Below are 22,094 nucleotides of genomic sequence, written 5' to 3' on the forward strand. Positions count from 1 at the left end.
TCATTGTACTGGATAGTGCTTTAAGTATGTAGAAGTAAACTAAAAGCAAAATCACAAGGATAAGGGTAAACACAGAATTATATTGTTTTAAGATACTTAGATGAAGTGGTACTATATTGACTCATTAGACTGTGACTAAAAATAATGAATTGTTGACTTTTGCAACAACATACTTTAATGGCAATAATACCAAATGAAAGAATTCAGATAAATATGCCTATGTATTATGTAGTTGAATTCATATGAAGTTCAAGAACAGATACTCTACGGTTATAGAAAGAAGACACCATTTTCTGTGGGGAATAGGCTTTCATTAGATGAACCAGGAAATTATCTGTGGTCACAGAAATGGCCTATAGCTTCAATAGCTTTAAAGGTAAATGCATTTATCAAAATTCATCTATAATAATTGAACACTTCAGTGTTAAGTTGCCCGTTCCACTGTATATATCACCTCAACCAAACAATTAAAAGTAAACATCACTTTTGAGAATACTTTTTCCTTCTGCCTTCACTCTCCTGATATGTGGGACACAATAAATACATAAGATATATTTCTGTGAATCATTGAGTATTTATAGTGATTCTATCCTCTTATTAAGGCTCCACACATGTATGTGTCAAGTATATGCATCTTCATAGATGGACAAAGTATGTATAATATTTGGAATATCTATACCAGTAATATATATATCTTTGTTCTCTAAAGGCAGCATAGCTATCAGGAAGTCTTATGTCTAAAAACCACTACAATATTGTAAAGTAATTAGCCTCCAACTAATAAAAATAAATGGAAAAAAAAAAGAAAATCTAAAGAAAAAAAAGGAAAGGAAATATGAATGAACAGATACAAATCACAAAAGATTTAAGAGAAAAACACATGAGAGAAAATAAAGCAATACTGATAATTACATTAAAAAGATGGTCTGTGGACAGCATCAGCAAAATAATAAAGATGGCATTTCTAACCTCTTATGAGCTATCATGGAAAGGCAGTTTCACCTGTGACAAAATTAAGCATTGCTATTTGCAAGTAGTTCATTAGCAGTAACTTTATAAAAGGCTGTATTTATTAAATATAATAAACATGAATGCAATTTTTATTATTTTTTTAATTGAAGCATTCCAACCTATAAACAATTATACTCTTACAGTAAATACAAAATTTGCCAAAACACTAAAATGTCTATTTGCACAATTTGGCGGTATTTTTAAGGCAAAGGCAACAGTATCATATATGATTATATCTGTTTCATCACAGGGAATATCTAACAAATACACACAGAAAATGTGTAATTTAGTAATGTATATCCTTACATACATGTGGGCTACTAGTAAAACACTGTGCACATCCACAGTTGATATTCAGGCTTTGTTGGCTGTCATTAAAACCCAATTTAATTATTTGGGAGTATATTCAGTTATGGTGGTAGGATAGAGGGAGAGGTTCCTCAATGATATATTCTAGTGCACAGAGTTTCCCAAATAAAAGAAAAAGCTGGGTCTTCACATAGCTTAAAGGAAGAAAGAACTGGTCAAGGGGGAAAGAAATCTGTTCACAAATCACTGGGTTTAGGTATGGGGCATTTCAGGCAGACAGACTGCAAGAGCAGGCTTGTGAGAGATTAATTAGCTGCCAGAGAAGGAAGTCCCATTCAGAATTCTTTGCAAGGTGAAAATGGACTAAAGTGACGGAGCATGACTGCACCACAAGTGATGGGAATGATTTGCACATTTCCATCAAAGACGTAAACGCTGAAGCCTGATGCAATTTTCTCTCTGTTGCTCTGTCTGCTGTTTTCCTAACATTTTTGTAGAGAGAAGTTAGTTGACACGAAAAAGCTCTTTATCAACTACCTCCTGTTTTTACTTTATTTCCCCTTTTTTCTTCTATTCTCGTCCCTTGCTCTCCTTGATTCTGGTAACCAAAGGATGGCTATTTTTCTCAACTATGAACTCGTTAAAAAATAAAGTTATCCACTCTTCTAGAGAAGATGCATTTTCATTTAAAATGTATTTCCAACTTGTAACTTGTAAGAGGACATTGTTTTAACACATAGTACACACACAGTAGTCCTTCGCGAGGTATTAAATTTTAAAGATTCTATTTCCTTTGGTGTATTTGTTGTAACACTATTAATATTGGATACGAAACTGTATTTTTGAAACTTCAAGCTTGTATGAACTTTCATATCAACAAAATGTGGTTAATGCAATTGCAGAACATTTACAAAAGAACAGCAGTATGTATTTAAGTGAACATGAAGAAAAGGGTAAAAATTATCTATCCTTGTTTAGGAAAAAATACTGGAATTCATTATCTTAGTAACCCTTAGTAAGACCTAAATTTTATTTATATTTTATGCTACAGATTTATTTTGAAAAATTAGTAGTTAATTCTGGAAAATCTTTTGCTTTAGAGAGAACTGAAATTAATAGCAAGAATATTAACACACTCATTTTGTTTTACATCGCATTTCATTTCATCATTTTTCCTTCAGTGTCATCTCCTGTTCTTTTTGTCTCTAATTCTCTAAAAGGGCAACCAATACCCCTACATTTTTTTTTCATTTTTGTACTTAAATCATAATGTTTCTCTTATTTTCTTAATTCTTTTACAATATGTATTAAAACCACCCCAATATTATGGCCCAAGACTTTAACTGTTGCTGTTGTTTAGTCCCAAACTCCTGACTTTTTGCGACACCTTGGACAGCAGCCTGCCAGGCTCCTTTGTCCATGGGATTCTGAAGGCAAGAATACTGGAGAGGTTTGCCATTTCCCTTTCCAGGGGATCTTCTGAACCCAGGGATTGACAGGCAGATACTTTACCAGTGAGCCACCTGGGAAGCCCCAGGCTTTAATTGTTTATTCACTAAATTGTGTCCAACTCTTTTGCAATCCCATGGACTGTGGGAAGATTGTTTTCTGATCCCACCTCTCTTTTATTTTCTTTTTTTTAAAATTTTTATTAGAGTAGCTGATTTCCAGTGTTGTGTTACTATCTGCTGTATAGCAAACTGACTGAGTCAATTACACACACACACACACACACACACACACACACACACATACTCTTTTTAGATTTCTTTTCTCATATAGGTCATTATAGAGCATTGACTAGTGTTCCCTGTGTTCTACAACAGGTTCTTACCAGTTATTGAGTTTATATCTAGCAATGTGTATATATGTCTTTTCATACTGTCATGGGGTTCTCATGGTAAGAATACTGGAGTGGGTTGCATTTTCTCCTCCAGTGTATATGTTGATCCCAATCTCCTAAATTATCCCTCCCCTCTCTTTCCCCTCTGGTAACCATAAATTTGTTTTCTACATTTTGACTCTATTTCTGTTTTGTAAGTGAAAGACCTGGATTTTAAATAGCATTTATATAATTGAGCAAACATACACTGATAACATTTATCATGAGGCTTATCTGAGATAAACATAATTTATGACAATAAACATATGAACTGAGAACTATCTCCAAATGGTAATAAAATTCTACTCTACCAATGTAAAAGGCAGATTTCCCAGCACCCTCAAATACCTGAAATATAATCAGGATCTAGAGAATAAAAGAAAAAGGTGCATAAATAAAATAACCACAATAGAGTTGAGGACTTGCTTAGAGTACCCTCAAGTCCTTACTCAGATTGTTAAACAGTCAACTGAATTGTTTTTGCAAAGGATGCAAGTGCAGGGAGAAATTTAAGAGGCTGGAGCACTGTTCACTGATAACAATGAGGAAAATGTGGATACTTGGCAATAAATGGCAGCAAACTGAATAATGGGAAAAAGCAAAATAAAAAGACCAAATATTGAAATGGCAACCCGGGACAAATGAATAAAGACAAAAGCAAATAACTCTTTATATTTCAACAGTTTCTACACTTAACACTGTAGTTTAAGTTGGCGCATATTGAGCATTTACTATTTTAAGCAATTGGCACACCATAACACTGGGAATACTGGGAATTGTAGTTGGCCCCAATTAGTTAGAGAGTCCACATTCAAAAAATCATAGAGACAAATTAAGGAAACATCTCCATTTACCACCACAATAAAAAGAGCAAGAGTCATGGGAATAAACCTACCCAGGGCTCCCTGGTAGCTCAGCTCAGATGGTAAAGAGTCTGATTGAACCCTGGGTTCGATCCCTGGGTTGGGAAGATTCCTTGGGGGAGGCATGGCAACCCACTCCACATTCTTGCCTCAAGAATCTCCACGGACTGAGTTGCCTGGTGAGCTACAGTCCATGGGGTTACAAAGAGTCGTACACGATTCAGCAACGAAGCACAACACAGCACAGGAAGACGAAAGATCTGCACACAGAAAACCAAGGCACTGATGAAAGAGACCAAAGGGGACACAAACAGGTGGAGAAATCCATCATGTCCTTGTTTGTTTGCTGCTATTGAGTCACTCTGTCCTGTCCAACTCTTTGTGACCCCATGGACTGTAGCCTGCCAGGCTCTCTGTCCATGGGATTTCCCAGTCAAGAATATGGAATGGGTTGCCGTTTCCTTCCCCTGGGGACTTCCTGGACCCAGGGATCAAACCTGCATCTCCACGTCTCCCGTACTGCAGGCAGATTCTTTACCACCAACTATACTATACTACCCAAAGCAATGTACAGATTCAATGCTGCTGCTGCTGCTAAGTCGCTTCAGTCGTGTCCAACTCTGTGCAACCCATAGACGGCAGCCCACCAGGCTCTGCCATCCCTAGGATTCTCTAGGCAAGAACACTGGAGTGGGTTGCCATTTCCTTCTCCAATGCATGAAAGTGAAAAGTGAAAGTGAAGTTGCTCAGTCATGTCCAACTCTGAGTGACCCCATGGACTGCAGCCTACCAGGCTCCTCTGTCCATGGGATTTTCCAGGCAAGAGTACTGGAGTGGAGTGCCATTGCCTTCTCCGACAGATTCAATGCAATCCCTATCAAATTACCAATGGCATTTTTCACAGAACAAGACATTTTATAATTTGTATGGAAACACAAAAGACCTCAAATAGTCAAAACAATTGAGAAAGAAAAATGGAGCTGGAAGAATCAAACTTTTTGACTTCAGACTAAACTACAAAGCTACAGTCATCAAGATAGTATGGTACTGAAATAAAAACAAAAGTACATTAAATAGATCAATGGAACAAGATAACACAGAGATCACCCATGCATCTATGGGCACCTTTTCTTTGACAAAGGAGGCGAGGATATACAATGGAGAAAAGACAGTCTCTTCAAGAAGTGTGCTGGGAAATCTGGACAGCTACATGTAAAAGAATGGAATTAGAACACTTCCTGACACCATACACAAATAAATGCAAAATGGATTAAAGATCTCTATGTAAGGTTAGAAACTATAAAACTCATAGAGAAAAACAGGCAGAACACTCTTTGACATAAATCACAGCAAGATTCTCTTTGACCCACCTCCTAGAGTAATGGAAATAAAAACAACAACAATTGGGATGTAATTAAACTTAAAAGCTTTAGCACAGTAAAGGAAACTATAGACAAAAGAAGACAATCTTTAGAATGGGAGAAAATAAATGCAAATGAAACAGCTGACAAAGGAGCAGCTCATGCAGCTCAATACCAGGAAAGCAAACAACCCAATCAAAAAATGGGCAGAAGACCTAAGCAGGCATTTCTCCAAAGAAGACATACAATGGCCATCAAACACATGAAAGGATGCTCAATTAGAGAAATGCAAATCAAAACTGGAATGAGGTATCACCTCACACCGGTCAGAATGTGTGTGTGCTAAGTCACTTCAGTCATGTCTGACTCTTTGTGATCCTATAGACTATAGCCCACCAGACTCCTCTGTCCATGGGATTTTCTAGTCAAGAATACTGGATGAGTATCCATTTCCTTTTCTAGGGAATCTTCCTGACCCAGAGATTGAGATTGAATCCACATGTCTTATGTCTCCTGCAGTGGCAGGCAGGTTTGTTTTTTTTTTTTTTTTTTACCACTAGTACCACCTGGGAAGCCCATTGGTCAGAATGGCCATCATTAAAAATTCTGCAAACAATAAATACTGGAGAAGGCATGGGGAAAAGGGAATCCTCTTGCACTGTTGGTAGAAATGTAAATTGATATAGCCATTATGAAGGACAGTGTGGAGATTCCTTAAAAAACTAGGAATAAAATTACAATATAACCCAGAATTCCCACTACTGGGCATATACCCTGAGAAAATCATAACTGAAAAAGATACCTGTACCCCAATGTTTGCTGCAGTGCTATTTACAATAGCCAGGACATGGAAGCAACCTAGGTGTCCATCAACAGGTAAATATATGGAGAAGTTGTGGCAAGTATATACAATGGAGTATTTCTCAGGCATAAAAAGGACAAATTTGAGTCAGTTCCAGTGAGGTGGATGAACCTAGAGCCTGTTATAGTGTCAAGTTAGTCAGAAAGAGAAAAAAGTGTCATAAAGTAAGGTGTATACATGGAGTCTAGAAAAATGGTACTAATGAACCTTTTTGCAAGGGAGGAATAGAGACTCAGACATAGAGAACATACTTACGGACAGAATGGAAGAAGAAGGTGACCAACTGATAAAGTAGCATGAAAATATATATATTACCAAGTGTAAAATAGATAAGAGAGTGGGAAGTTGCTATATAACACAGGGAACTCAACTTGGTGCTCTGTGACAACCCAGAAGAGTGGGATGGGATGAGGGCTGGGAGGGAGGTTCGAGAGGAAGGAGGGATATGAACACTTATGACTGATGCGTGCTGTTATATGGCAGAAGTCACACAGCATTGTAAGGCAATTATCCTTCAGTTAAAATTAAACTAAAAAGAAATATAAAAGAGAGGATATATTTGGAAAAAAAAGAAGATTCCGTATTTGCAAACTGCCTGCTTGCAAATTTGTATTTACCATCCTGAAATCAACACTCTGCAGGCATATGCACATATGGAAATGCAGAGTAGCAACAAAATTGTCATGTGACATGCACATTTCCAACTGAGCTCCAGACAGGCCATGCTTTTTTTTTATTGTTTCTGCTCTCATACTTTATACAGTGTTCTTCTTGCAGTCTGTTTAGTCTTGTCACCTTTTTTTGCATTTTTGTGGTAATTTCAGTGATTTTGATGTTTAAAATGGCTCCTGAGTGCAGTCTTCCTGCAGTTAGATCAGTTTTTAAAAGAACTCTGGCTTCTAAAAATTGTAATTAAAACTATCAGATGTCTTGTTTTTTATATAAAACAAAAATGTCAAAAGGAAGCATATCTTTCTTTGGAAAGAGATTTTTTTTTCCTTAAAAAAGGATATAAATTAGCTTTAAAGATGACTGTGATGAACTTCCTTATCAACTACAAGTTGATCAATAGATGTAACATTAAATAATTTAAACCCACAATCTACTTCTGAAATCATACATTTAAACTTCTTTCTCCAAAATATGTAACTATAATATGATCAAAAGTAGCCACAGTGAAACTTTGAGTCTTACACCCCTTTTCCTTTCCATGTCAATCCTCGAAAAGAGAACTTAGAAGCCAAATATCAGGAATGGGAAAAGACAGTAGCTTCAGCCACAGAAGCATGGCTGCAGGAGAGGAGGTGTTCCCGCAAGCGCAGCAGTAAGGAGAGAAGGCAGGGCTGGAATGAGGGGGAACATCCTCAGAACATCCAGGCCCTGGGGTGTTTGAGAAGAGAGACTTCAGTCCAGTTGTTTCCTCTTGCTCAGAGCTTTCATTCAAAACTCAGTCTCTTCTGATCATCAGTCAGTCAGTTCAGTCACTCAGTCGGATCCGACTCTTTACAACCCCATGGACTGTAGTACGACAGGCTTCCCTGTCCACCCTGTTAATTTCCTTCCAAGCCAATCACTAGGTGAAATTAACTTGATTACTTATGTCATTGTTCCCTCTCAAACCCAACAGTCAGTTCTGCCTAGAGTTGCACACTTCATGAAGACTCTGTCCTTATCTGTCATGTCCTAAACAAAGTGGGTCCAGGGTAGGTATTCAATGTGCTGTCCTTAGTTGCTCAGTCTTCATGACCCCATGGACTATAGCCCACAAGGCTCCTCTGTCCATGGGGATTCTACAGGCAAGAATGCTGGAGTGAGTAGCCTATCCCTTCTCCAAGGGATCTTCCCAACGCAAGGGTCAAATCCAATTCTCCTGCATTGCAGGCAGATTCTTTACCAGCTGAGCTACTTATTATTGTTAACGAAACTACAAATTTTTGTTTTCTGTGAAGAGAGATCATTACTTCCCAGCACTTAACCCTCAATCCAAAAACCTTTTCTTTGGACTTAGTCTTCAAATATTGAATATATTGTTTTAAAATAAACTTAGCTTTATGTTGATTTCAATCAGCAACAAAGGAAAAGATTATATGATCAACATAAATGATCCAATAATTAACTCCCCCTGAAGACAGGGATCAAGACCATCCCCATGGAAAAGAAATACAGAAAGGCAAAATGGTTGTCTGAGGAGACATTATATATAGCTGTGAAAAGAAGAGAAGCAAAAAGCAAAGGAGAAAAGGAAAGATATTCCCATTTGAATGCAGAGTTCCAAAGAATAGCCAGGACAGATAAGAAAGCCTTCCTCGGCAATCAATGCAAAGAAATAGAGGAAAACAACAGAATGAGAAAGACTAGAGATCTCTTTAAGAAAATTAGAGATACCAAGGGAACATTTCATGAAAGATGGGTTCGATAAAGGACAGAAATGGTATGGACCTAACAGAAGCAATAGATGTTAAGAGGAGGTGGCAAGAATACAAAGAAGTGTACAAAAAAGATCTTCATGACCCAGATAATCACGATGGTGTGATCAGCCACCTAGAGCCAGACATCCTGGAGTGTGAAGTCAAGTGGGCCTTAGGAAGCATCACTACAAACAAAGCTAGTGGAGGTGATGAAATTCCAGTTGAGCTAATTCAAACACTAAAAGATGATGTTGTGAAAGTGCTGCTCTTAATATGTCAGCAAATTTGGAAAACTCAGCAATGGCCACAGGACTGGAAAAAGTCAGTTTTCAGTCCAATCCTAAAGAAAGGCAATGCCAAAGAATGCTCAAACTACCACACAATTGCACTCATCTCACACGCTAGTAAAGTAATGCTCAAAATTATCCAAGCCAGGCTTCAGCAATACGTGAATCGAGAACTTCCAGATGTTCAAGCTGGTTTTAGAAAAGGCAGAGGAACCAGAGATCAAATTGCCAATATCCGCTGGATCATCGAAAAAGCAAGAGAGTTCCAGAGAAACATCTATTTCTGCTTTATTGACTATGCCAAAGCCTTGACTGTGTGGATCACAATAAACTGTGGAAAATTCTGAAACAGATGGGAATACCAGACCACCTGACCTGCCTCTTGAGAAACCTATATGCAGGTCAGGAAGCAACAGTTAGAACTGGACATGGAACAACAGATGGGTTTCAAATCTAGAAAGGAGTACCTCAAGGCTGTTTATTGTCACCCTGCTTATTTAACTTATATGCAGAGTACATCATGAGAAATGCTGGGCTGGAAGAAGCACAAGCTGGAATCAAGATTGCTGGGATAAATATCAATAACCTCAGACATGCAGACGACACCACCCTTATGGCAGAGAGTGAAGAGGAACTAAAGACCCTCTTGATGAAAGTGAAAGAGGAGAGTGAAAAAGTTGGTTTAAAGCTTAACATTCAGAAAACTAAGATCATGGCATCTGGTCCCATCACTTCACCGCAAATAGATGGGGAGATAGTGGAAACAGTGTCAGACTTTATTTTTTGGGCTCCAAAATCACTGTGGATGGTGATTGCTGCCAGGAAATTAAAAGACGCTCACTCCTTGGAAGGATAGGCATGACCAACCTAGATAGCATATTAAAAAGCAGAGACATTACTTTGCCAATAAAGGTCCATCTAGTCAAGGCTATGGTTTTTCCAGTGGTCATGTATGGATGTGAGAGCTTGGACAGTGAAGAAAGCTGAGTGCTGAAGAATTGATACTTTTGAACTGTGGTGTTGGAGAAGACTCTTGAGAGTCCCTTGGACTGCAAGGAGTTCCAACCAGTCCATCCTAAAGGAGATCAGTCCTGGGTGTTCATTGGAGGAACTGATGCTGAAGCTGAAACTCCAGTACTTTGGCCACCTCATGCAAAGAGCTGACTCATTGGAAAAGACCCTGATGCTGGGAGGGATTGAGGGCAGGAGGAGAAGGGGACGACAGGACGAGATGGCTGGATGGCATCACCGACTCAATGGACATAAGTTTGAGTAAACTCTGGGAGTTGGTGATGGACAGGGAGGCCTGGTGTGCTGCCTTTAATGGGGTTGCAAAGAGTCAGACACGACTAAGTGACTGAACTGAACTGAACTGAAGGAGCTTTAGAAACTGCCAGTATTTTAGTTTTCATTTTCTCATCCAAAAGCAGAATTTAGTTAGCTTAAACTTCTGATCTTAATTCATAAGCTTATTCTTAAGAATGAAATCTTCTTAAAAGTATTAACCTGAAAAATCCTATGTTACCATCCTTGATGGTATCAATGTGAGTCAGTTTGATACATTTTTTCACTGTTACTTTAAAATGTATGTAAAAATTATGATTTTTAGATATTTGATTTGGGACAGAACCACTGGTAAAGAAAATATAAGAAAATATTTTAAGCCTTCCAGGGAAACTTTAGTTGTGCCATATATGTTATTTACGGCAAAGAGAGAAATGTTAGCAGTTGTGAAGCGTCTTTTCTAGGCTGTGAGCTTGAATACCTCTGTGGCCCTCTCAAACCCTGGATGTGCTTTCCCTGACACCCTTATGCTTCCTTGAGGCTTTTCTGGACCCCTCCCTCCATGAAAAGCCACCTGAAAATAACCTATGTCACACATCAAATCCCTTAGATTTTCTCTGTTTCTAAAACATATTTACACTTTGGAATGTAAATGGAAGAGGGCATTTCCACTTCATAATTTTTGGGTCAGGCAGGCTTGGTGAGCAACTAGCTAATTTAATAAATTAATCTGTGATAATGAAATGAGATGGCCTCCTTAAATTAGTATCCTCCCTCCCATTTCTCTGAGGCCCATTTCACCCAAGTGTATTTGTTAATCATTAGCTTTTAAAATTGTAATAAATATTATATAAAACCATAATAAAGCCATTTATTTATTCATTCTTCTTACAAAAGAAGTAATTCTAATTGCAGGAATATTAGTCCATATAAAAAAACAAAGAAATAAGATAGGAAGCTGGTGGCAAATATTCGGGGTCATGCAGGACCTTGTAATAACCTTTATATTATATGATTAAGTCACTTGTCTGTGTCTGGATCTCTTCTTGATTATGTAAATAACTTTGTTCTATGGATACCTTTAAACAAGGTATATCCATTTTATTTCCTATATAGTACAACTGTAATACAGAGAACAAAATTTTGAGTAAAGGGCACTTAAAAGCAGCCATGAATATGTAAGCAAATCAGTCAGATTGGTCTCTGATTCAGTGAACAGAGGTACTTTAACAGTGATATTAATAATAGTAATTATTTTCTACTTGCACTTTAGTGTTCTAAACAACTTGAAAATTACTCTCTCTCTCTGATATATCTATCTAAATAATAGTTGGATTACAAGAGACATGACTTCTAAAAGCGTTTCATTCTTTTTCTGTAACAAACTAACGAAACTTTGATCATCGTGTTCGTCAGAAAGAATTAAATACCACAGGAATGATTTGATGTAGTAGATTTTAAAAAATCTTTAAAGAAGACTTTCTTTGCCATAATTTCATTTGTTCAATGGCTTCTACATTTCATATTGAAACTGAAGTTCTCTCTTTTCTTGGTTATTCATTTACTAGCCCATTAAAATATGCTAACTGGGTGTGTTCCTCCTCTTTATTAGTAAACAAATTATATAGCAGGGCTCACTGAATTTTACTGTTATCACAATGGCAACTCACACCTCCTCCTCATAAAATTGTACAGACACTGAACACATTAAAGCTTTTAAAGAAAACCACCATCTGCAAAAAATGTATTAAACCAAATTTGAGAAAAGATACACGTGCTTTTCTTTATAACATCATATTGCACTAACATTTCTTAACTTCCATCTGCTTTTTCCACCACAAAGTGATTTGTTAGGATCTGAATATGTGGCTGGAAAAGTTCTGCAGAACCCTACAGATTATTATAAAGATCCTCCTCATCATAATCATCGCCTTGTTTGTGTGATGGAACATTACTGACCTGAAGATGAGGATCCTAAGCAGAATGCCATTTGCAACCCTCCTCTGCCACATGCATTTTACCTCTCATATGTGATGTGTTCAAATCAGGGACAGATCTCTGTAGTGAGGACTCATACACAAAATACAGTAAAGTGGACAGCTAAAGATATTAGAATGCCATCTTGTTTCATGAGGTGATAAATATGTCCTATTATGTCTTTATATTTTATGACCTCTATTTTATTCCCTGGCAAATTCATATGTGACATTGCCAATCACTCATGTCAAGAATTTAAAACTACCAGCATTTCAACAAAGAAGCACACAATAGTTTTTGTTTTTAACTGTATTTTATCTTTGGATTCAGGATTTTTCTTAAATAAAATCTGGATTTGACATGAAAAAACAGTTTTCTTATTAAGCATATCTTTCTAAAACGTGATAGAGATACATATGGTATCAGTATTACTTTCACTTAAAGCAGGATTTCCCCTGCTTTTTTGTGGCCTGGACGTGGTACTAGGCTCAATGGGGTTCAATTTCCAGAAAAGAAATTGGGATTGAATACTGTGTATGACTGTAAGGCAGGGAGTGCCATTAAAATTATGCTTTAGGGTATTTAGTTTTAAATGTGTATTTTTCTTTAGAACAATCATAATCAACAAACTCTATTTATGCAAATGTAATAGTCCTGTTAAAATTACTTCATTCCACTGCATCATATAAATATGGCAATACCTTCTGCACTGTGTGATTGGTCCACTGACCTTGAGGCTTTCTGCTCATAAGAATGGGTCTAAAAAGATTTTTCTCACAAATTTCAAAATTAAATAAATATGCCTGCTATGCAATTCTATCCTTTGGGTGTTAGCAGCAGCTGTTACCTGCAGGGTGTCATTCTCTGTCAACTGTCTCTTAGTTTCACGCTAAGCATACTCTTCTGTTTAAATGAGGCAGTGAAGGAGCTCAGACTCTGCTTGCTTCAAGCAAACACGATCTGCCCGAGCTGTGCCTGTCACTTCTTAGCTCATTATGCTGCTGTTAGTTTTGCTTGAGGTATTTTGTTCATCCGTTGGGTATGGCCACCCTCCATCAGATTGCCACGTAATTGTTTTCTCATTTCAGGTGCTATCCATTTTCATTACATGACTGGTCAGCACAGCTGAAAGTTGATAAGGATGACTTATATTCCTATTAGACATCTGTATTGTAAGGCCAACTTTTATATGACTTTGTTTTATCATTTGTATATAGCATCACTTATACATGATAGAAATATCAATCAATGCATATAAATGGGTCAATTATTTCCAACAAATCTTGATTTCATGTTTATATAATTAAGAATTCTTATATTGAGCTAAATAATTTATTATGTATTTCCCCCCCCCCATCAGTTGGTACTAGTCTAACTACTTCATTCATTCTATGAAATCTATTGGCCTTTTTGAAAAACAAATATATTTAAAGCTCCATCTACTCCATACAAATAAAAGATAGTAATTTAAAAAGTCAATATAGTGGTCTAATTGCAATGTGCAAAGAAATGAAAAGCAAGTAATTTTTAACAAAATATTGTTTTTCAAAGTATAAATGCTTATATTCAACTAAATTAGGGCTTCCCCGGTGGTGCTAATGGTAAAGACTCTGCCTGCCAATGCACAAGACCTAAGAGACTCAGGTTCAATCCCTAGATCAGGAAGATCCCCTGTATGAGGGCATGGCAAACCACTTCAGTATTCTTGCTTGGAAAATCCCATGGTTAGAGGAGCCTGGCAGGCTATAGTCCATGGGGTCACACAAAGTTGGACACGACTGAAGTGACTTAGCACGTACACACACAACTACATTAGGAGACCCAATCACGGAACCAGAGGCTCACATCTATGGAATCATCATGGTTACAACTGTAATTAACACAAACTGTTAAGGTTTTCTGTCTAGAACTCAAATTCAAGTGGCCCTATACTGCCATGAGGTTGTTTCATGCAAAGGTAAACAACTGTTGTCACGTTTCAATAAAAATTTGTTAAATATTCCATTGACTTACAAAGTAGTTGAATTCCTAAAGAACAGCATATACTAAAATTTTGTAAACAATGCTGTGGTTTTACTTTCAATGTGAAATTTGTCCTTGGCTAAAAATAAAAATTTAGGATTTTTAACAGACTTTTTCTTTCAACTTCATGAATATGCATAGGGGCTTTCAGAAGGCATGATGGATACAAAAAATTGTTCATTATGTAGGACTGTCCTATTCAGCAAGATATATAGCATGCCAGGTCCCAACCACTTTACTGCTCATGAATCTGAAATACAACAAAAAGACTTCACTCTGAAGGCTGTATTGCTCACTGCCCTGGTGAACTATAGACTTAATGATTAAATTGTTGACTCTGTCATTTATTCTTACTTCCCAATGCATTGCCCAAAAAAGACTCTGAAATCCATGCATTAAAGCTGTCAGGAAAGCCAATTATGCATTTATTATTTTTCTCTTTTACATTAATTTAAAATATAAACTGGTTGCAGTTTGGTGCTTGACTCACAGCTGTCTCAGCTCCAGTGGCTGAAGTACCAGAAGTTGGCAAAGCAGTAGGAGACAAGCGAGGAGAATCAGGAGGACCAGAATGTGGGGAATATATGGAATCAGATGAAGAAATGGAACATGAGGATGCTAAAACTAAAGAAAGGTGGGATTTAGGGAAGGAAGAAGCTGGGAAACCCTCTGCCTGCTGCCACCCCTATAAGATACAGTGGTACCTTGCTTCCATCAGTCAAGTTCATCATGGAAAAAACGGATTATGCAACAAAATTCTATAGCTGTTTTAAAATTTTCATATAGAGTATCTTTTTGAGTGAATTCTCAGAGAAATAATGAATGGATGAATTCCAAAAAAGGTAATTTACCTCTCAGCTTTTGATATGATCTTTTCTTACAATGTAACTCTAGCATTTTGGCTAAAAAAAACTTCCACCTGTATTCAAATATAGTAATATTCAATTTTTATTTTTATATAAATGGCAGTTGAGGACCATACACATTGCTAAAAAGGTGAAGAAACAGAAATATAAAAGGGGAAGGTATTCAGTTTAGATCTGACACTTTTCTAGTAAGCATAAAGATCACGCTATGTCACATCCTTTTTGAACTAAGAAAAAAAGTACCTTAATGACCATTATAAATGGTTCTTCTAAAATTTAATGTAATATTTAAATTTGTTGACACTTTACATTACTTATAGGGCTGTTTAATATGACTTACTTTCTAAAAGTTTTATAGGAAGAGTTCCAGACTAAGGTTTAGGGTTATGAATCAATTCCACAATTTACATGACTCTAGACAATCACATGTACTCTACATTTATGTATAATCAGGATAAAGTAGAAAATGTCTGAAATTAATTTGAGAGTTGTAAAAGACTGCTTAAACATTACTCGGTATTATTTATATCCCCTATCTATCTATCAAGATGATAAGAATTTGATCATTCTCATCAGGAACTATTTCTGCTAAAAGTTGTTATCTTAGAGTTTGACATAACAGTACAGGTGTGACTATTCTTGATTAAAGTCAACTACGGAGATACAAGAATCAGTTGGGTCATGTGGAGTAGGCATTTCTACTAAGGGCATGCTCAAATGAATTTATTAAACTGGAGTTTTAGAAACAAGGGAATTTGTTTTCATACTCATAATTTTAATATGCCTTTTAAAAAATCCAGGCTATAGAAAAACAGACACAGAATACATTGGTTAGGAGATGATTATTCACTTTGTAAAGGGATTCTCCACAGGGTTCCATTAAATACTGCACTTTCCTCAAACAGTGAGTTTAACTTAAAAGCGGACTTACAGGAATACATTTGTGTAAACTGAAGGACACCAAATATTCACACTAACTATTCTCCAAGGACAATCCAGCATCTTGTTTTCATTCAAAAAGCCTGGGGACAAAAAACACTACTTGTTAAGGAAGTCAATGGATTCTTGGGCTACTCTCCTCATCTTTTTTAGGAAATGAGGCTTTGAGGAATCCAGGCACAAAAAGAAAGATCCACTCGTGTTCACAGCCTTTTCACTATCCTGCAATAAGGCTCTTTCTAAAACCAGGGGTTTGCAGCATTTGGCCCAGTAACATGTGAGAATTTTTTCTTAAAAAAAGAGAAAACTCCATGGCAACACACCAGATGATAAGGCAAATGCAAATACAATGCAATTGACATTTGCTCTTTCTTCCTGTGAATTGGGCTAGATAAAGGTCCTATCTTCTAAATGGTAGCTTGGAAGGAATACAGAGAAGGATGAGGATAGCCAATCAAACATTAGGGAGCTCTCGCAGGAAATGAGGAAGCAAAGAGGCATGCCCTGCCCTCAGTTTCCCCAGGCCAAATTTAGTGATTGGGTCCTCAAAACAATCACTAACTGGGAACTCATTCTCACTGTCCTCGTAGTTCCAGCCCATTACAGAATCCAGCCTCATCCTTGTACCCCGCATAAATTTGGATGCAGCGTTTATCCCCCTACAATTGCTGGCATGCTAGCTGAGCAGCCTAGCCTTGGCTATTTTAGTAACTGCAATAATAGGATCTCCTATATTATACAATTGAATTGTCTACATTTATAAAAAATATTTCTGAGATTTTTCTAGGAATTACATTAAACCTACATATAAGTTTGTGGAGAATTGGCATCTTTATTATATTGAGTTTTTTAAACCATTGGCATGGTCAGTTTCTGATTTACTGAGGTCTTCCTGGATTTATTTCTTTAGTGTTTGTAATTTCAGCACTTAGATATTGTACTTTTAAAATTCATAACTATGTATCACCATTCCTGGAGTTATTGTGAATAGCTATTTTTTTAATTGATATAACCATACATTATTATTATACAGAAATAAGATTGTTTTTGTTTGTAGACCTTATATTCTGCAACTTTGTTGAATTTCTATCTCACTATTTTAATATATTGTGCTTTTATCCAATTAGGTTATTTCTAAGTCCCCTGTGATTTATTCTTTGACCCTTGAAGCCTTTAAAACGTGTTTTTGAATTTCAAAATATATGGAGATAGTCCAAATATCTTTCTGTTACTGATCTCTAATTTAATTCAGTTTTCTACCAGAAATACACTCTGAATGATTTAAATCATTAAAAATGTATTGATCTTATTGTATGGCCCAACACACAGTCTACCGTGGTGGTGTTCCATGTACACTTATAAAGAATATGTATTCTGCTGCTATTGAGTGGAGTGCTCTATAAATCTCAATTAGGGAAACTTGGTTTGCAGTGCTGTTCAAATCATCTATATTTTCACTGATTTTCTATTTGTTCTAACAAGGACTGATAGCATGTACTTGTATGAATGGCTTTGGTTTATATAAATGAGTTAGGAACTACTCCCCTCCCCAGAACAGCTTAGGCATTCATCCCACTATTCATCTACTTGTATCTTAATACCACAGTCTTAACTCCCCATGTTTATAATCCCTTCCTTTTCCCCTTTCAATTGGCTATTTCTTGACAGTGTTAAATGCATGTACTTAAAGTAGTGTTTCCTCTTATCCTAGAAATTTTTTTCATAATTTGTTCAAAATAGACAATAGTTCCTCTCTTATGGCACTTAGCACTTTGCTTATGTGTTATTAATGTCATTTATTCAAATTTAAGAATTTTGTGGTTTAAGAATGTGCATATAATTTTAGATCTGTACAGAGCTCCATATTATCCTAACAATGGCAAATACATATTTAATTGAGGAATTAAATATCAGTCAAGTGGGAAGAACTAGAATTGTCTAAGATTATAATTCTTATCTCAGACAAATGCCAGAGAGTTAAAATGGAAACAGGAACAGTGGCATATTAGTTTATGAAAAAGTATTTGGAGAATTCAATCCAGAAATAAAAGGCACAAACATACCTGTTTTAAAGTTAACTTGATTTATCAGAATATTAATCAAGGATTGAAAGCATAGGCAGTATGAACCATTAAAAACAAGGTTCTCGATTGAAAATTCAATCTGCTCTTCCCCTGCAGGTTGTTAAAGCTCTGAGGTGTGGGTGTAGACCTAATTCAGTGAAAAATGAGGGTGGCAAAAATAGACGACGGAGAAAAAACAAACTCTTTACCAAGTGGTGCTGGGAAAACTGGTCAACCACCTGTAAACGAATGAAACTAGAACACTTTCTAACACCATACACACACAAAAAAACCTCAAAATGGATTAAAAATCTAAATGTAAGACCAGAAACTATAAAACTCCTAGAGAAAATCATAGGCAGAACACTCTCTGACATAAATCATAGTCAGATCCTCTATGGCCCACCTCCCAGAGTAACGGAAATCAAAGCAAAAAAATAATAATAATAATAAAAAATAAAGACTTAATTAAACTTAATAGCTTTTGCACAATGAAGGAAACTATAAGCAAGGTGAAAAAACAGCCTTCAAAATGGGAGAAAATAATAGCAGATGAAGCAAGTGACAAAGAATTAATCTCAAAAATATACAAGCAGCTCATGCAGCCCAATACCAGAAAAATAAATGACCCAATTAAAAAATGGGCCAAAGAATTAAACAGACATTTCTCCAAAGAAGACATACAAATGGCTAACAAACACATGAAAAGATGCTCAACATCACTAATTATCAAAGAAATGTAAATCAAAACCACAATGAGGTACCATCTCACACCGGTCACAATGGCTGCCATCAAAAAGTCTACAAACACTAAATGCTGGAGAGGGTGTGGAGAAAAGGGAACTCTCTTACACTGCTGGTAGGAATGCAAACCAGTACAGCCACTATGGAGAACAATGTGGAGATTCCTTAAAAAACTGGAAATAGAACTACCATATAATCCAGCAATCCCACTGCTGGGCATACACAATGAGGAAGCCACAACGTGGACCTGAATGTTCACTGCAGCAATGTTTACAATAGGACATGGAAGGAACCTAGATGTCCATTGGCAGATGAATGGATAAGAAAGTTTTGGTACATATCCACAATGAAATATTACTCAGCTACTAATAATAACACATTTGGGTCAGTTCTAAAGATGAGGTGCATGAAATTGGAGCTTACTAGAGTGAAGCAAGTAAGAAAGAAAAACACCAATACAGTGTATTAATGCATATATATGTATGAAATTTAGAAATATGGTGATGACGGCCCTATATATGAGATATAGTAAGAGACACAGATATAAAGAACAGACTTTTGGACTCTGTGGGAGAAGGCGATGGTAGGATGATTTGAGAGAACAGCATTGAAACATGTTTATTACCACATGTGAAAGAGATGACCTGTCCAAAGTCGATGCATGAAACTGGGCACTCAAAGCCAGTGCACTGGGATGACCCTGAGAGACGGGATGGGAAGAGAGGGGGGCGGGGGCTCATGATCGGGGCACACGTGTATACCCGTGGCTGATTCATGTCAAGGAATGGCCAAAACCACCACAACATTGTGAAGTAATCAGCCTGCAATTAAATTAATTAATTAATTTTAAGAAATGAGGGTGGTAGGCAGTGGGTGTGGCAGAAAAGTTTGGAATTATTAGTGGCTAAGTAGAAAGGAGGGCTCCTGCCATAGCTCAGAGGATAAAGAATCCTCCTGCCAATGTAAGAGATTCTGGTTTGATCCTTGGGTCTGGAAGATACCCTGGAGGAGGAAATGGCAACCCACTCCAGTACTCTTGCTTGGAAAATCCCATGGACAGAGGAGCCTGGCCGGCTATAGTCCATGGGGTCCCAAAGAGTTGGACACGATTGAGCACAAGCAGATGGAGTACAAAGAACAGAATCCAGGGTTCAGAACTGGGTTTAAAAAAAACAAAAGTTTAAATATCACACTGTAATCTCTAGCATGTGGTAGGAGTTTAGACTGCACTGAATGAATGAGTGATGGATAGATGAATGTATATAATTCTTGACCAATTAACAAGACTCTTATGATACTGACCAAATGAACTTTAGATGTTCTTCTATTTCCTCCCACTGGGACTCTCATAGAGGATAAGTATGATCAGTTTTCAGGGTCAATAAAAAAAATGATTTGTAACATTTTGCTCTGTTCCTCTTTTATCATAAAATAAACCTTAAAAAGTTTTTGGATACTTTCTTAGGTTTTTGCTGGGTGCAGAAATATTGACTACTAACTGTTTTCATTTAACTTCTATTGTTAAAATGACAAATGCTTATGTTTTATTAAACTGGTACAGTTATATACAGGGTTTAGTTTCTTTTTACCCAATTTCACAAGTTATAGAAAGATATGGCTTAAAATCTACTATATTTACTAAACAAATATGAAAACTTGAACATTTCTTAGCTTAAACATTTGTGACAACTGTTGGGTACAAGTTTTATAAACTAATATTTTTGTAAGATGATTTAATAATTTATAGAATTATTTCAACAGCATCAAAAACATGCTTAGAACTTACACTACATCATATCACTGCTTTCATAAATTGAACATTTTTTTCCACTTATTTTTATTAGTTGGAGGCTAATTACTTTACAATACTGTAGTGGTTTTTGCCACACATTGACATGAATCAGCCATGGATTTACATGTGTTCCCCAACCCGATCCCCCCTCCCCATCCCGTCCCTCTGGGTCTTCCCAGTGCACCAGCCCTGAGCACTTGTCTCCATGCATCCAACCTGGGCTGGTGATCTGTTTCACCCTTGATAGTATACTTGTTTTAATGCTGTTCTCTCTGAACATCCCACCCTCGCCTTCTCCCACAAAATTTCACATTTTTATCAAACTTTTTTTAGACACAGAGATTTTGTTACAGAAGAAAAGTGCTTTAAAAACCCCATTACATTACACAGAGAAACAAAGCCCCCAAACTGGTTGACATGGATATGAGGGACTCATTTTTTCCTTTATTTACTTATGATGTACTTTCCGAGGACCTCCGTGTAGAAAAACATAGAATACAGAATATATAAAATATAGAACATAGAAATATTCTAAACAGTGGAGAAATAACTACAGAAAGAATGAAGAGATGGAGCCAAAGAGAAAACAATGCCCAGGTGTAGACATGACTGGTGAAGGAAGGAAAGAGTGATGTTGTATCATGAGATCATAGATTTGTGAAAATATGCCAAAATCAATATTTTTTGTTCTTTGATTTCATTAAATGTGTACTAAAATAAAAAAATAAAATAAAAATAAACTCCTGGTGAACAATGAAAAAAAAAAAAAAAAAACAATACTGCACAGGAGCCTGGAATGTCAGGTCCATGAATCGAGGCAAATTGGAAGTGGTCAAACAGGAGATGGCAAGAGTGAACATCGACATTCTAGGAATCAGCGAACTAAAATGGACTGGAATTGGTGAATTTAATTCATATGACCACATATCTACTACTGTGGGCAAGAATCCCTTAGAAGAAATTCAGTAGGCCTCAAGGTCAACAAAAGACTCTGAAATGCAGTTACTTTGGTACAATCCCCAAAATGACAGAATGATCTCTGTTCATTTCCAAAGCAAACGATTCAATACAACAGTAATCCAAGTCTATCCCCCAACCACTAATGCCAAAGAAGCTGAAGTTGAACAGTTCTATGATTACCTACAATACCTTGTAGAACTAACACCCCCAAAAAGATGTTTTTTTCAACATAGGGGACTGGAATGTAAAAGTAGGAAGACAAGGGAAACTGGAGTAACAGGCAAATTTGAGCTAGGAGTACAAACTGAAGCAGGGCAAAGGTTAACAAAGTTATGTCAAGAAAATGCACTGGTCAGAGCAAACACCCTCTTCCAAAAACACAAGAGACGACTCTATACATGGACAGCACCAGATGGTCAATAACCAAAATCAGATGATTATATTCCTTGCAGTCGAAGATAGAG

The 22,094-nt window shown here is 36.7% G+C and overlaps 1 protein-coding gene and 1 long non-coding RNA gene across 2 annotated transcripts in view; one reads left to right on the top strand and one right to left on the bottom strand.

The window, feature by feature from the left end:
* The window catches only part of SPAG16 (sperm associated antigen 16), a 965,654-nt gene that overhangs the window by 398,657 nt on the left and 544,903 nt on the right, over nt 1-22,094 (bottom strand). The window lies entirely within an intron of this gene.
* Nucleotides 1,022-19,540, top strand: LOC122698726. The gene is made up of 3 exons (XR_006342400.1): nt 1,022-1,033; nt 7,606-7,612; nt 19,408-19,540. It is a non-coding gene; the product is annotated as an uncharacterized LOC122698726 (long non-coding RNA).

This window comes from Cervus elaphus, chromosome 8, assembly GCF_910594005.1.
Source record: "Cervus elaphus chromosome 8, mCerEla1.1, whole genome shotgun sequence".
Taxonomy (NCBI): domain Eukaryota; kingdom Metazoa; phylum Chordata; class Mammalia; order Artiodactyla; family Cervidae; genus Cervus; species Cervus elaphus.